This window comes from Euprymna scolopes, chromosome 9 (genome assembly GCF_053919585.1).
Source record: "Euprymna scolopes isolate OS-2025 chromosome 9, ASM5391958v1, whole genome shotgun sequence".
In the NCBI taxonomy this organism is placed as follows: Eukaryota; Metazoa; Mollusca; class Cephalopoda; order Sepiida; family Sepiolidae; genus Euprymna; species Euprymna scolopes.
The window spans coordinates 156,869,673-156,882,217 of NC_136490.1; positions in this window are offsets into that span (position 1 = coordinate 156,869,673).

Genomic DNA, 12,545 nt, shown 5'->3' on the forward strand with positions numbered 1-12,545 from the left:
TGTCATTATTTCAGTCCGTCTATTCCTTAGAATATTGTAAAAAGTAACACGTTTGTAGTAAGGCGGGTATTCCTTTTTCCGCCCGCTTATAAAGCTTGTCATTAATCCAGTCCATCTATTACTTAGTATATTGATAAATATGAAAAAAAAATGTAGTAAGGCGGATATTCCATTTTTCGGTCGCTTTTAAAGATTGTCATTATTTCAGTCCATTTCTTCCTTGGAATATTGTTAAAAGTAAAAATGTGTAGTAAGGCGGATATTCCTTTTGTTTCCGGCCGCTTTTAAAGCTTTTCATTATTTCAGTCCACTCATTCCTTGAGATATTGTTAAAAATAACAGTTTTGTAGTGAGGAAGATATTCCTTTTTTCCGGTCGCTTTTAAAGCTTTTCATCATTTCAGACCGTCTGTTCTTTGGCATAATTCTAAACGTAACAATTTTGTAGTAAGGCGGATATTCGTTGTTTTCCCCTTGCTTTAAAAGCTTGTCATTATTTCAGACTATCTATTCCTTGGCGTATGTTAAAATAAACCATTTTGTAGTGAGGAGAATTTTACTTTTTTGCGCCCGCTTTTAAAGCAGGTCATTATTCCTTGGCATATTGTTAAAACCTTGTTATTATTTCAGTCCATCTACTCCTTGGCGTATTTTTAAAGGTAACAATTTTGTAGTAAGGTCGATATTCTTATTTTTTCCGCCAGCTTTTAAAGCTTGTCATTATTTCAGTCCATCTCGTCCTTGGAATATTGTTAAAAGTAAAAATGTGTAGTAAGGCGGATATTCCTTTTTTTCCGCCCGCTTACAAAGCTTGTCATTATTCCAGTCCATCTACTACTTAGTATATTGATAAAAATTTAAAAAATTGTAGTAAGGCGGATATTCCTTTTGTTTCCGGCCGCTTTTAAAGCCTGTTAATTATTTCAGTCCACTCATTCCTTGACATATTGTTAAAAATAACAGTTTTGTAGTGAGGGAGATATTCCATTTTTTACGGTCGCTTTTAAAGCTTTTCATTATTTCAGTCCGTCTATTCCTTGGCATATTGCGAAAAGTAACACTTGTGTAGTATCATGGGTATTCCTTTTTTTCGCCCGTTTTAAAAGCTTGTCATTATTTCAGTCCGTCTGTTCTTGGCATATTGTTAAAACTAACAATTTTGTAGTATGGCATATTATAAAAAGTAAAAATGTATAGTTAGGCGTATATTTCTTTTTTGTCCGGCCGCTTGTAAAGCTTGTCATTAGTTCAATCAATCTATTCCTTGGCATATTGTTAAAAGTGAACATTTGTACTAAGACGGATATTCCTTTTTTCCGGCATCTTTTAAAGCTTGTTATTGTTTCATTCCATCTATTCCTTGGCATAGTTCTTAAAGTAGCAATGTTTAAGTCAGGCCAATATTACTTTTTTCCGTCCTTTTTTAAAGCTTTTCATTATTTCTGTCCATCTATTCCTTGGAATATTGTTTAATCTAACAATTTTGAGTAAGGTGGATATTCCTTTTGTTTCCGCCCGCTTTTAAAGCTTGTCATTATTTCAGTCCATCAATTGAATGGAATATTGTTTAAAGTAAAAAAATGTTTAATAACGTGGTTATTTCTTACTTTTACGCCCGCTTTTTAAGCTTGTCATTATTTCAGTCCATCTATCCCTTGGTATATTGTTTAAAGTAAAAATTTTGTAGTAAGTTTGATATTCCTTTTTTCCGCCCGCTTTTAAAGCTTGTCATAATTTAAGTCCGTCTAGTCCTTGGAATATTGTTAAACGTAACAATTTTGTTGTAAGGCGGATATTCCTTTTTTTCCGACCGCTTTTAAAGCTTGTCATTATTTCAGTCCATCTATTCCTTAGCATATTTTTACAAGTAACAATTTCTTAGTAAGGCGGATATTTCTCTTTTGCTGTCCACTTTTAAAGCACGTAAATATTCCAGTCCGTCTATTCCGTGGAGAATTGTTAAAAATAACAATTTTGTACTAAGGCGGATATTCTTTTTTTTCCGTCCGCTTTTAAAGCTTTTCATTATTTCAGTCCGTCTATTACTTGGTATATTTCTAAAAGGAAAACTTTTATAGTAAGCTGTATATACCTTTTTTTCGCCCACTTTTAAAGCTTGTCATTATTTCAGTCCATCTATTACTTGGCAGAAAAGTAACAATTTTGTTGTAAGGCGGATATTTCTCCTTTTCCGTCCGCTTTTAAAGCTTGTCAGTATTTCAGTCCATCTATTCCTTGGAATACTTCTTAAGGTAGCAGTTTAAGTAAGGCCGATATTACTTTTTTTCCGGCAGCTTTTAAAGCTTGTTATTATTTCAGTCCATCTATTCATTTGAATATTGTTAAAAGTAACAGTTTTGTAGTAAAGCAGATATTCCAATTGTCCGCCCGCTTGTAAGCTTGTGATTACTTCAATTCATCTATTCCTTGGCATGTTGTTAAAAGTAACATTTTTTTAGTATAGTTTATAATCTTATTTTTACATCCACTTTGAAAGCTTGTCATTTTTTCAGTCCATCTATTACTTCGCATACTGTTAAAATTTATACTTTTGTAGTGAGGCGGATATTCTTTTTTTTTCCCGCCCGCTTTTAAGGCTTTTCATTATTTCAGTCTATCTATTCCTTGGGATATTGTTAAAAGTAACAATTTTGTTGTAAGGCGGATATCCCCCCCCCGCTTTTAAAGCTTGCCATTAGTTCAGTCAATCAATTCCTTGGCATATTGTTAAAAGTAACAATTTTGTAGTAAGGCGGATATTCCTTTTTTCCGGCCGCTTTTAATGCTTGTTATTATTTCAGTCCATCTATTACTTTGAATATTGTTTAAAGTTACAATTTTGTAGTATAGTGGCCATTGCTTCTTTCCGCCCGCTTTTAAAGCTTCTCATTATTTCAGTCAATCAATTCCTTAGCATATTGTTAAAAGTAACACTTTTGTTGTAAGGCGGATAATACTGTATTTTCCGCCCGCCTTTAAAGCTTGTTATTATTTCAGTCCATCTATTCCTGGGAATATTGTTAATAGTAACAATTTTTAGTAGGGTGGATATTCCTATTTTTTCCTCTTGCTTTTAAAGTTTGGCATTTTTTCAGTTCATCTATTCATTGGTATATTGTTAAAACTAACAATTTTGTTGTAAGGCAAATATTCCTTTTTTCCGTCCGCTTTTAAAGCTTGTCATTATTTCAGTCCATCTATTCCTTGGCATATTGTTAAAAGTATTCCTTTCTAATAGTTTCTTACCTAGATCTGTCGGACTTTGAACTCCCTTCAAGATACCTACATTCACAACTGTATTCACATGCAGAAGTTTACGTGTAATGTGAACAAAGCTCTTGATTCTCAACTCCCTACATTTTATCTCTGCAACTGATGTCCCTGATAGTAACCCATACATAAAAGTGGGATATCTGTAATGTTGGTAGGTGGTGGTGGTGGTGGTGGTGGTGGAGAAGAATGTTTTGCTAGCACCCTCTCGTATCGCTGTCTCGAGTCCGTCTCCCGACTTCCTCTCTGTCTTTCGCTGTACCACTTTTCATTTGGCCCGGATTACATCAGTATGACAACCTGCAGTGTTTCAAAAATGTGGTCACTCGTCGACCAGGAATGTTCCGTCATAGAATTTGACCTTCTTTTTATATTCTCCTACGAGCTCTGCACACGTATTTGTGACCGATTTTTGTTTGCTGTACTCTCGGATTCGCGTCCAAACTTGTGGCCGACGTTACTCCCCGGGAATCTGCAGTATTCAATATAACGCGGGGCGTATGTGAAGGTGTATAGCCCAAAGAAACCTTACAATGCAGTAAAAGCTAATTAACTTTATTATGTGTAAAGCAGACATCAGGTGACATAACTAGAGTTGCTTATATATTTTACACCAGTACTTGATACATACATGAAATTCAGTACTAATGGTAGTTTTGTATGCGAAGAAACACAAATAATTAATTACAGTTATGATTATACAATAAAGAGATTTATTTCAGGTTCATCTGTTTGTATTGGCCAAAGTCGCAATACTGCTTTGCTAGATTTACATATAAACCGTAAAACTCGCGCTTGATTCCCAAGGATAAAAAGTGACGATCTCGGTAACTAAAATCAATTATTTCCTTAATCCAGTCGTTATTTTTATATCATAAAATATTTCTTACGGTGTGAAATGACTTTATTTTTGTTGGTTATTTTCAATTTGCTCAAATATTTAACTTATCTTTTTAAAAATATTGTATTATTTACTTTAATTATTTAATTTATTCAACTTATTATTGTCACAACCATTCCCTAAACTCTCAATTTTCATCCCGTTTCACCATGACGGGTCCCAACTAGAGCAGACAACCAATTGATTTTATTGAAAAAAAGAACGATTTCATTGATTTCGATGGCAATAAAAATATGAGAGTGTGACACATTCGTTTATAATCATTCAATCCCGAGCAACGTCGGGCCCCACACATCGTAGATTCTAAGAGACAGTTTTGGTAGGAAGGATAATTCTTGGTAGTTGTATTCGATGGATGATCAAACATAAATATACAGACGATCCGTGTGAATAGATAACTTATCAACAAACGAGTACGTTCGAATTGCCTGCGGTGGTCTATTTAGATTCAATCGCCTGAATAAAAGATTGTTTTGGGGGATTAGTCTTCAAACCCATAACAAAAAATGAAACGCAATGATGCAGTTCTTTAACAGGGACAACGAAGCAAATATACCATATGAAACTATGCAACGATTTCCAGACGAATAAATCAAACGTTACTATAAAGAGCACATTTTTTAGATTACATAAACGATTAGTTTTACAATAACCGTTTTAAATGGAAAGCCTCGAATATTTTACTTCTAAAGTTGAAGAGCTACGAAAACGGGGTGGTACTATTAAAACACGCGCCTTTTTTGTTCCATAATCTATTTTTTCTCAATAGTCAGTCCTATTCCCAATGCACTTTTGCCAGGAACTCAATAACACATATCTTCTACTGCAACACTTGTTTGACAGAGATGGGTTTCTTAAACTCCCACCGTCGCTATAGTCAGCAGAGGTATGCATTGTTTTGGTCATACAATGACTGTGTTTTATCATCATAAGCATGTAAATTGTCACGCTCTTATCTTCGTTTCCCTTCGTCACTCACGTCTATACTCACTGTACATTTCTCTTGTTACATGTATTGTTAGCAGGTGGCCCCTCCCCTTAATTGAAATGTAAAAGCTGGACGAATATTTCTGTCCTCATTAAAGTATTGTGTTCCGATGTAAATCGGAATTTTCTGAAACCTGATTAGAGTCGTACTTGACCGATACGGTAATATTGCTATTGCCGTACTATGTAAATTGTTTACTTAAAATTCAATCCCTCTCTCTCTCTCTCTCTCTCTCTCTCTATATATATATATATATATATATATATATATATATATATATATATATATATATATAAATAAAAATGGGTTAAGAAATTCCAACGAAAGGAAGATGTATATTTAAATAAGGGAGTAGTCACCAGCAATGTGTATTTTTTAACATTATTTTATTATTCCGTGTCTTGGTTTTTCATTGAGAATTATGTTTGGATCATTGTAATAATGTTTTTAAGTCATTGAAATAGTTTTTTTACGCGCGTTTCAGACGTTCTGTGAAGCGTCCTCGTCAGAAATTATTTTCAAATGTGTTGGATATGTAAAAATGGCAATTTTCGTAGTTCATTTGAAGTGTTCCCAAGGGTTGGAGGCTTGTAAGTGTTTATTGTTCATTGGCATGTTCAATTTTTATTACTCTTTTATTGGGCTTGTCCAGGCCGCTGACCTGGCTGTAGTCACTCTCTCTTTTTGCTAGTGTTTTTTTTTCTTTTCCTTTAGGGTGGGGTATGATGTGTGTGTGTCTGTGTGTGTGCATGCGCGTGGATGTGCGTATGTGTGCGTGTGTGTGTTTGCTTTTATTGGTTTGAGAATGTGTATACTGTTTTATGGTATTATGAGGTTATTTTCTCCCTTAGGAAGGTGACTGTGATCCGAGCTCGTTACTAATATGTATGTGTCAGTAGGGGAGCAGCTCTTCTGAAATAAGGTTAGGGGTGCTTTCATTCTATTTTGATATTTATTTTTGGGATTCTTGGATTTTAGTATTGTGATTTTTCGTTTTAGTCTTTTCGGGTATTCCTGATATTATGTTTATTTAGAAGGAGGGGTGTATTTAAAATATGTATAGAGGATTTTTAATGTTTCTATTTGTTTGTCTCCTCATGTGGGTATGGCCAGACCCAGGATCGGTTCCTAGTGTGGGGGAGATTTTGTTCCCAAGAGGGGGGCAATTGGAGGGGGTATAGGTATGGAAGGGGGATGATAGAAGGGATGATAGCTGTTTCAGTCATGAGGGGGTTCTCCTCCACTGACTGAGGAGGGAGCGAGGTGTTGGAACAGATATTATACTATGGTTCTAGATGTTTCCTAGTGTTGTTGGTTTCGAGGTTAAGTCGCGTTGGTATTGTTCAGTGTGTTGTATTAGAGATAGGGGTGTTATGTCTGTGTGTGGTTGTATGCGTGCACGTGTGTGTTTTAATGTGTCGGTTCTGATTTATGTGTGGGTGTGTATATATGTATGTGTATGGATGTGCATGCGAGTGTACCTTGCATTTCATGTTTTTGTGTGATTATATTAGGCTCTGTTCAGTTCAGGAGTGAATCTGGTGATGAAGTTTTTTTTCCTGTGTAAGTAAATAAAAATAATTGTCTGTTTGGAAGATTGGCATTATTTTGAAGCTGTTTCCACAGCATATGTTTACGTGTTTTGAAACATAGAAGTGTCTGTTATCTGCAATTTTGATGCTGCTCTTATGTAAGGCCACTCTATTGCTGAAATCTTTGGTGGCGCTTATGTAGGACTTGTTGCATGTTGTGCCTCTTAGTGCATATACTACATTTCTGCAGGTGCAATTTAGATCCTTTTTTATTTTGAATGTTTGTGTTGGGTTTTTGAATGTGTATGTGTTACCTTCTATTATTATGTCACATACTCCACGTCGCGGTTTGTTGCATTTTGTAACCCCTTTTGTAGTATGTGGGACGAGTTTTGAGGAAGTTAGGATGTGTTTTAAGTTTTGGAATTGGCGTTTGCTTTTTATTATTTTTGTTGTTTTAAGTATGTTATTTAGTTTGTCGTTCTGATTGAGGAGGATAAGGTTTTTTGTAATTTGTGTGAATAGTTCTGGGTTGTTTGTGTTGTGCGTAGAGACGTATAATAAAATGTGTTCTTTATTGTGTACTTTTGGGGTTCTTAGTTGGTCTATTGGCAATTTTTAAGCCAGTTCAATACCTTTCTGTATTAGTGGTAGTGGATATCATCTTTTCCGCAGTGTTATTTGTAGTTCATTCAGTCTAGTTAAACGGAGGTGCCTTTCTGTTACTATGGTGCAGACTCTACGTGCTAGGGAGTAGGGTATTGATTTTAGACAGTTTTTAGGACGGTGGCTTTTGAAGTGGAGATATTGTTGAGTGTCTGTGGGTTTGTGGTACATGTCTGTGATTATGTTGTTGTTTTTATTGTTACTAGGATGTCTAGGAAAGGTAGTTCTGTGGAGCTTTGTCCTAGTGTGACGTTTATTTTTGGGTGTAGATTTTGTAGCAAAGTGTGGAGTTCTTTCATATACCCCCATGAGGTTCTACAGAGGATACAGCAGTCGTCTAGGTATCTTTTCCAAGATTTTATGAAGAGTGTTTTTATATTGTGCCCGTACTTTTGCTCTATACTTTCATAAAGGGTCTCTTCTAGGAAGGCGAGTGTAAGGGTGGCATATGTCGGTGCCATTTGGTACCTATTGCTGTGCCTAGTATTTGGATGTAGTTGTCTTTATTGAATTGGAAGGAGTTGTTATTGAGGATTATGTCGATGCTATCAATCACGAATTGTTTATTGAATCTGGGGTGTAAAGTCTGTGTATGTTTGTCAATCCAATATGCGATAGCTTCTTTTCCTAGATTGTGTGGGATATTGCTATATAGGCTGCTTACATCGAATGTGGCTAGTATAGTCCCATCGTCTACTGTTTGTGGTAGGGAGCTAAGGAAGTGTGTGTTATACTATACTATATTATATATGGTGTTGTTAAGGAAAAAACATGCATATCACATTATATGTCACCCTTTTTATTCATACCAATCATTTAAATAATTACAAAGCATATACAGATCTATGACAAAACATATATATTCCAACTACCTAGATTTTGTCCACCTTACCGTTTATTTCTTTCAGCATATTCAATATTTATGTCAATTGTTGAATCTATTCTCACTTTAACTTATCAGAAGATTGAGAACTTATCAACTGTAAAAGGAAATAAAAGGAATATGAGTATAATTCCATAAATCCGAGAGAATTAGAAGTTTAAACTGTTGCTTGGTAGAGGCACATCTAACTGCTAATAGCGTATGATGCAGAACGGTTTGAGTGCATACATGAGTAATCACATACCGTACTATGTAGCCGTAGTAAAAGTTTTGACAAAGAGAAAGTCTTTCTTTGGACGAATAGATATATATAGAGAGAGATGGACGGAAAAAGGCAGCGAGAATAGCTGTCAGGGGAGATATTTTAAAATAGTAAAGAGATTAAAGGGTCATGTTAATGAATAGAAAAATGGAAACAAACTTAGAGAGAGACAGAGAGAGACGGGACAGAAAAAGAAGAAAGTCGAAGTAATACATGTGTTCTTCTTTGCTTTCATATATCGTCGATTATGAATTCCTGGGAAAATCTACCACTCCGGAAAATAGCTATGTTGGGGAGTACAACACTACTATCTGAACCTCATCGTAGAGATATAAACCTTTCTGAAACGAGCTGATACCAGATAATATTCATATGTACTAGCTCGCGGACAAGTCAAACCTAATGAGTTCTTATAAGCGGAATATCCAGCTCTCCATAACAGGTGCTCTCCGTTTTTTCTCATAAAATGCTTGTGAGCTTTCATTGTATCTCCCTTTCAAAGAGAGCCTTTAGCGATAGACAAACATCAATATACATTTTCTATGCTATGACAATTTTACTTTTATATTTTACTATCAGATAACATAATTGATATGCCGATATTCATGTGAGGAAAATTCTGTAACGTGAATCCTCATGACAAAGGTAAAAATGGAATCTAACATCCCTTGTAATGCATTCATTTATAAGGCTTATAAGTGTTGAATAAGTGTTTAGATTTGACTGCTTATTATTCATTCGATACATTTATTCCCTTTGTGTATTGTTTCCATTATTGCCATTACTTCACTTATTCACTTTTAATTTAGGATTTGATGATAAAATATTGAAAATGGAAACATTTATCTCAATAAATTCGGATGTTGTATATTAGTTGTTTTTATTTTCTAATAATCTTCTTGAAAAGTCCATACACCCATTGACTTTACACGTGTTGGAAATAAACCATTACATCTTGTTAGGAACATTACGATAAATTCTTTAAACCGAAAATAGATTTTTATTTATTTGCAAATTATTAGCCTCATATTAATAGTTGTTGTTTCATGATGTTTCAGTCAACTATTCTACTGCGCTGCGCGCCCCGTGACGCGGTGGATAGCGACGTTGAATCTGTACGGTTCCAGGTGAGCATTTACTGAAGGTAACGGTTTCAATCTTATCCAAAACCCGTCACGAAGATTAGTTGGCCCAAGCGTCGTGAGACAGCAACAACTAGGATACAGTTAAGAAATTCAACATTCTTATCCCGTTGCAGTTAACCACCCGAGGGAGACCAGAGAAATAGTTGGCCGAAACGCGGTGAAACAACAGCTATAAAGATGAAGATGACAGTCCAGAAAAAAATCAATAATAAATATACTTAATACTTATCCTAAAGGATTCCGATAATAAAATAACTTACGAAAATGCATACATTATCATAACTATGCAATATGTAAAGTTTTATTTATTTGCACATATACAACAATAGCACCCGTGATATCTATAATACGAGCATTTTGTAATTGTTAGAAATTAAAAATTATTGTAGATGAAAGCGACTTACTATAGACATGTGTTGACTAGAATGTTAAACAAAGATTAGAACAAGGCCTTAAACAATACAAACTGAAGGAAAAACTGGAGGGGCATTGCGTTTTGATGTCAAATTCGACACATCCTTTTAACAGAATAAATCGAAAACTTGTATTGTTACATTTTTTAATAAGATCTTGCATGTAAGCTAATATTCAGCTTCAATTACATAAAATATGACAACAAACTATGTACATCCTAGCATCATGTGACGATATCATCTCTACAGTGAATAACACGCTGTAGATGCTATGGAGACACGTTCTTCTCGAAGCAACCTTTTTAATAATGTTTGGTAATTTGTAGAAATTGAAACTTTTTACTAAAAGCATTCTAATTCATGGGTAGAAATAGTTAAAGTTTTCGTTGTAACTGATGATCTGCTTCTTAGGAAAAGATAACTTTACAGTGTAGGCGTTGAGAGTAACAATCCGATGAAGTTATGTATACCACTATATTTCTAAAAGTATCCTCTACAAGGTGGAAGTCAAGACATAATTGAGATTGAAACATGAATGAACATCGATTGATCTACAGTATACTTATCACGTTCTCCATTCGCTTGGGATACACGTTAAACTTTTTCAGCTCGTAGTAATAAGACATTTAAAATCTATTTTACCATGAATCATCGTGTAGAGCTTTGCATTATCTGACAGCTTGTGGGAGTTGAAAACTCCCAGCCTAACCCGATTGTCGCCCCTTTAACTCAGAAGAGCGACCTAGTTACGTCACTTCCTGTTCCCCATATGTCTTCCTCTTTTTTACGCTGGACCTTCAAGCAGTCAAACTGTAACAAACACCGCCTCAGGTGGTATGAGGCACCACAGCGCCCTGACAAGCCAGTCAGTCTTTCACAGCTACCGATCGCAAGTAACGAACTGTTATTCTAACGAACTCTTATTCTTTCTATCGCTTCTTCATGCATATTTATGTAAGTAAATTGCATTTCTTTCGCTGGTATATAACGGTATGTTTTCGACTTTATTATGCGACCTTTTGCCTTTTCAATTCCTCTACCATTAAATACATTCACCATTACACACATGGGGACGGGTCGTCTATCACACATCATACCATCATGTTCCTAACATCCGGTAGACCACCGACGTGATATTTTTCTTCAAATGGTGACCTAACGAACGCTGAACAATCTTCGTTCCCCCCAAAATTTAAAACGTTCTCATTGTCGCAATGAAACATGCCGTTATATCGTTAAATAATCAGCGAAATATACTCAAAAAAGAAAGAAAAAACAGAACAAAAACACAATTTCCAAAAAAAGGAGACAAAACGTGTTCGTTGTATTTTCAACTTTACGTCTAAACACACGTGCGTCAATTATCTATCGTCCGCCATTGGGATTTTTTTTTACTACTCGTGGACAACTAATGTAAACTAACACCCTCGAAAGAAAAAAATCTGTTTTCCGTCGCAGCCTAAATAATAATAATAATAATAATAATAATAATAATAATAATAAAAATAATAATAATAATAATAATAAAAATAATAATAATAATAATAATAACAATAACAATAACAATAACGATGACGATGACGATGACGATGAAGATGACGATGATGATGATGATGATGATGATGATAATAATAATAATAATAATAATAATAATAATAATAATAATAATAATAATAATTGATAGCGTTGATAGTCGGCAGTTTTACCCCCATGCCATTGGGACCAGTGCTCACAAATAACCTCACCAAATGCCCATTAAAATAAACATTCGCCCACCGCTTTTTACAGTGCTTGAGCAGCTTGTTTATTCTAAACCAACAGCGAGATTCGCTTTATAGTCAATTAAGTATCGGGTGAATTACATTTATGACAGTGCTCTACCTAAAAAGAGAGGCTTAAAATGTATAGTTATCCACATACAGAAGGGTGTGTTCTGGCACAACACATCACTGCGGCAAGATTAACACCTTTCCCTAGTCGGTGATTGAACCCACAACCATTGCGCTGATAATCGGCAGTTCTACCCATATATATATGCATGCGTTTCCTATTGCAATGTTTACAGGAGTGAGAAATCCATATTATTTAATAATATTCCTTGGTAAGCATATAAATTCCGGCGTATGGAGGTGTTATATATATAAACGTATCTCTTTATATATGCGTGAACGTCGTTCGCGTCTATATTGCCGGTCTCTTTTGGGTGTGTGTGTCTGCGGTGTTAACACATAAAAAACAATCTATCAATACACAGATATTAAGGTACAGAAAGAATTCATTTATGGAAAGATAACATTGTCTGTTTTGACATCAGTAAAATGTTCTCCTTTTTTTGTTCTGTAAATGTTGAAAATAGATTTTTTACTTCTAAAAAAAAGAAAAAACACCATGACTTTAAAGTAGCACAACGAATCGCTTACCTGATTTTGTCACGTATTTACCTGTTTATTTATAGAATCCAAATTACTTAGTTATTGTTCGCTTAA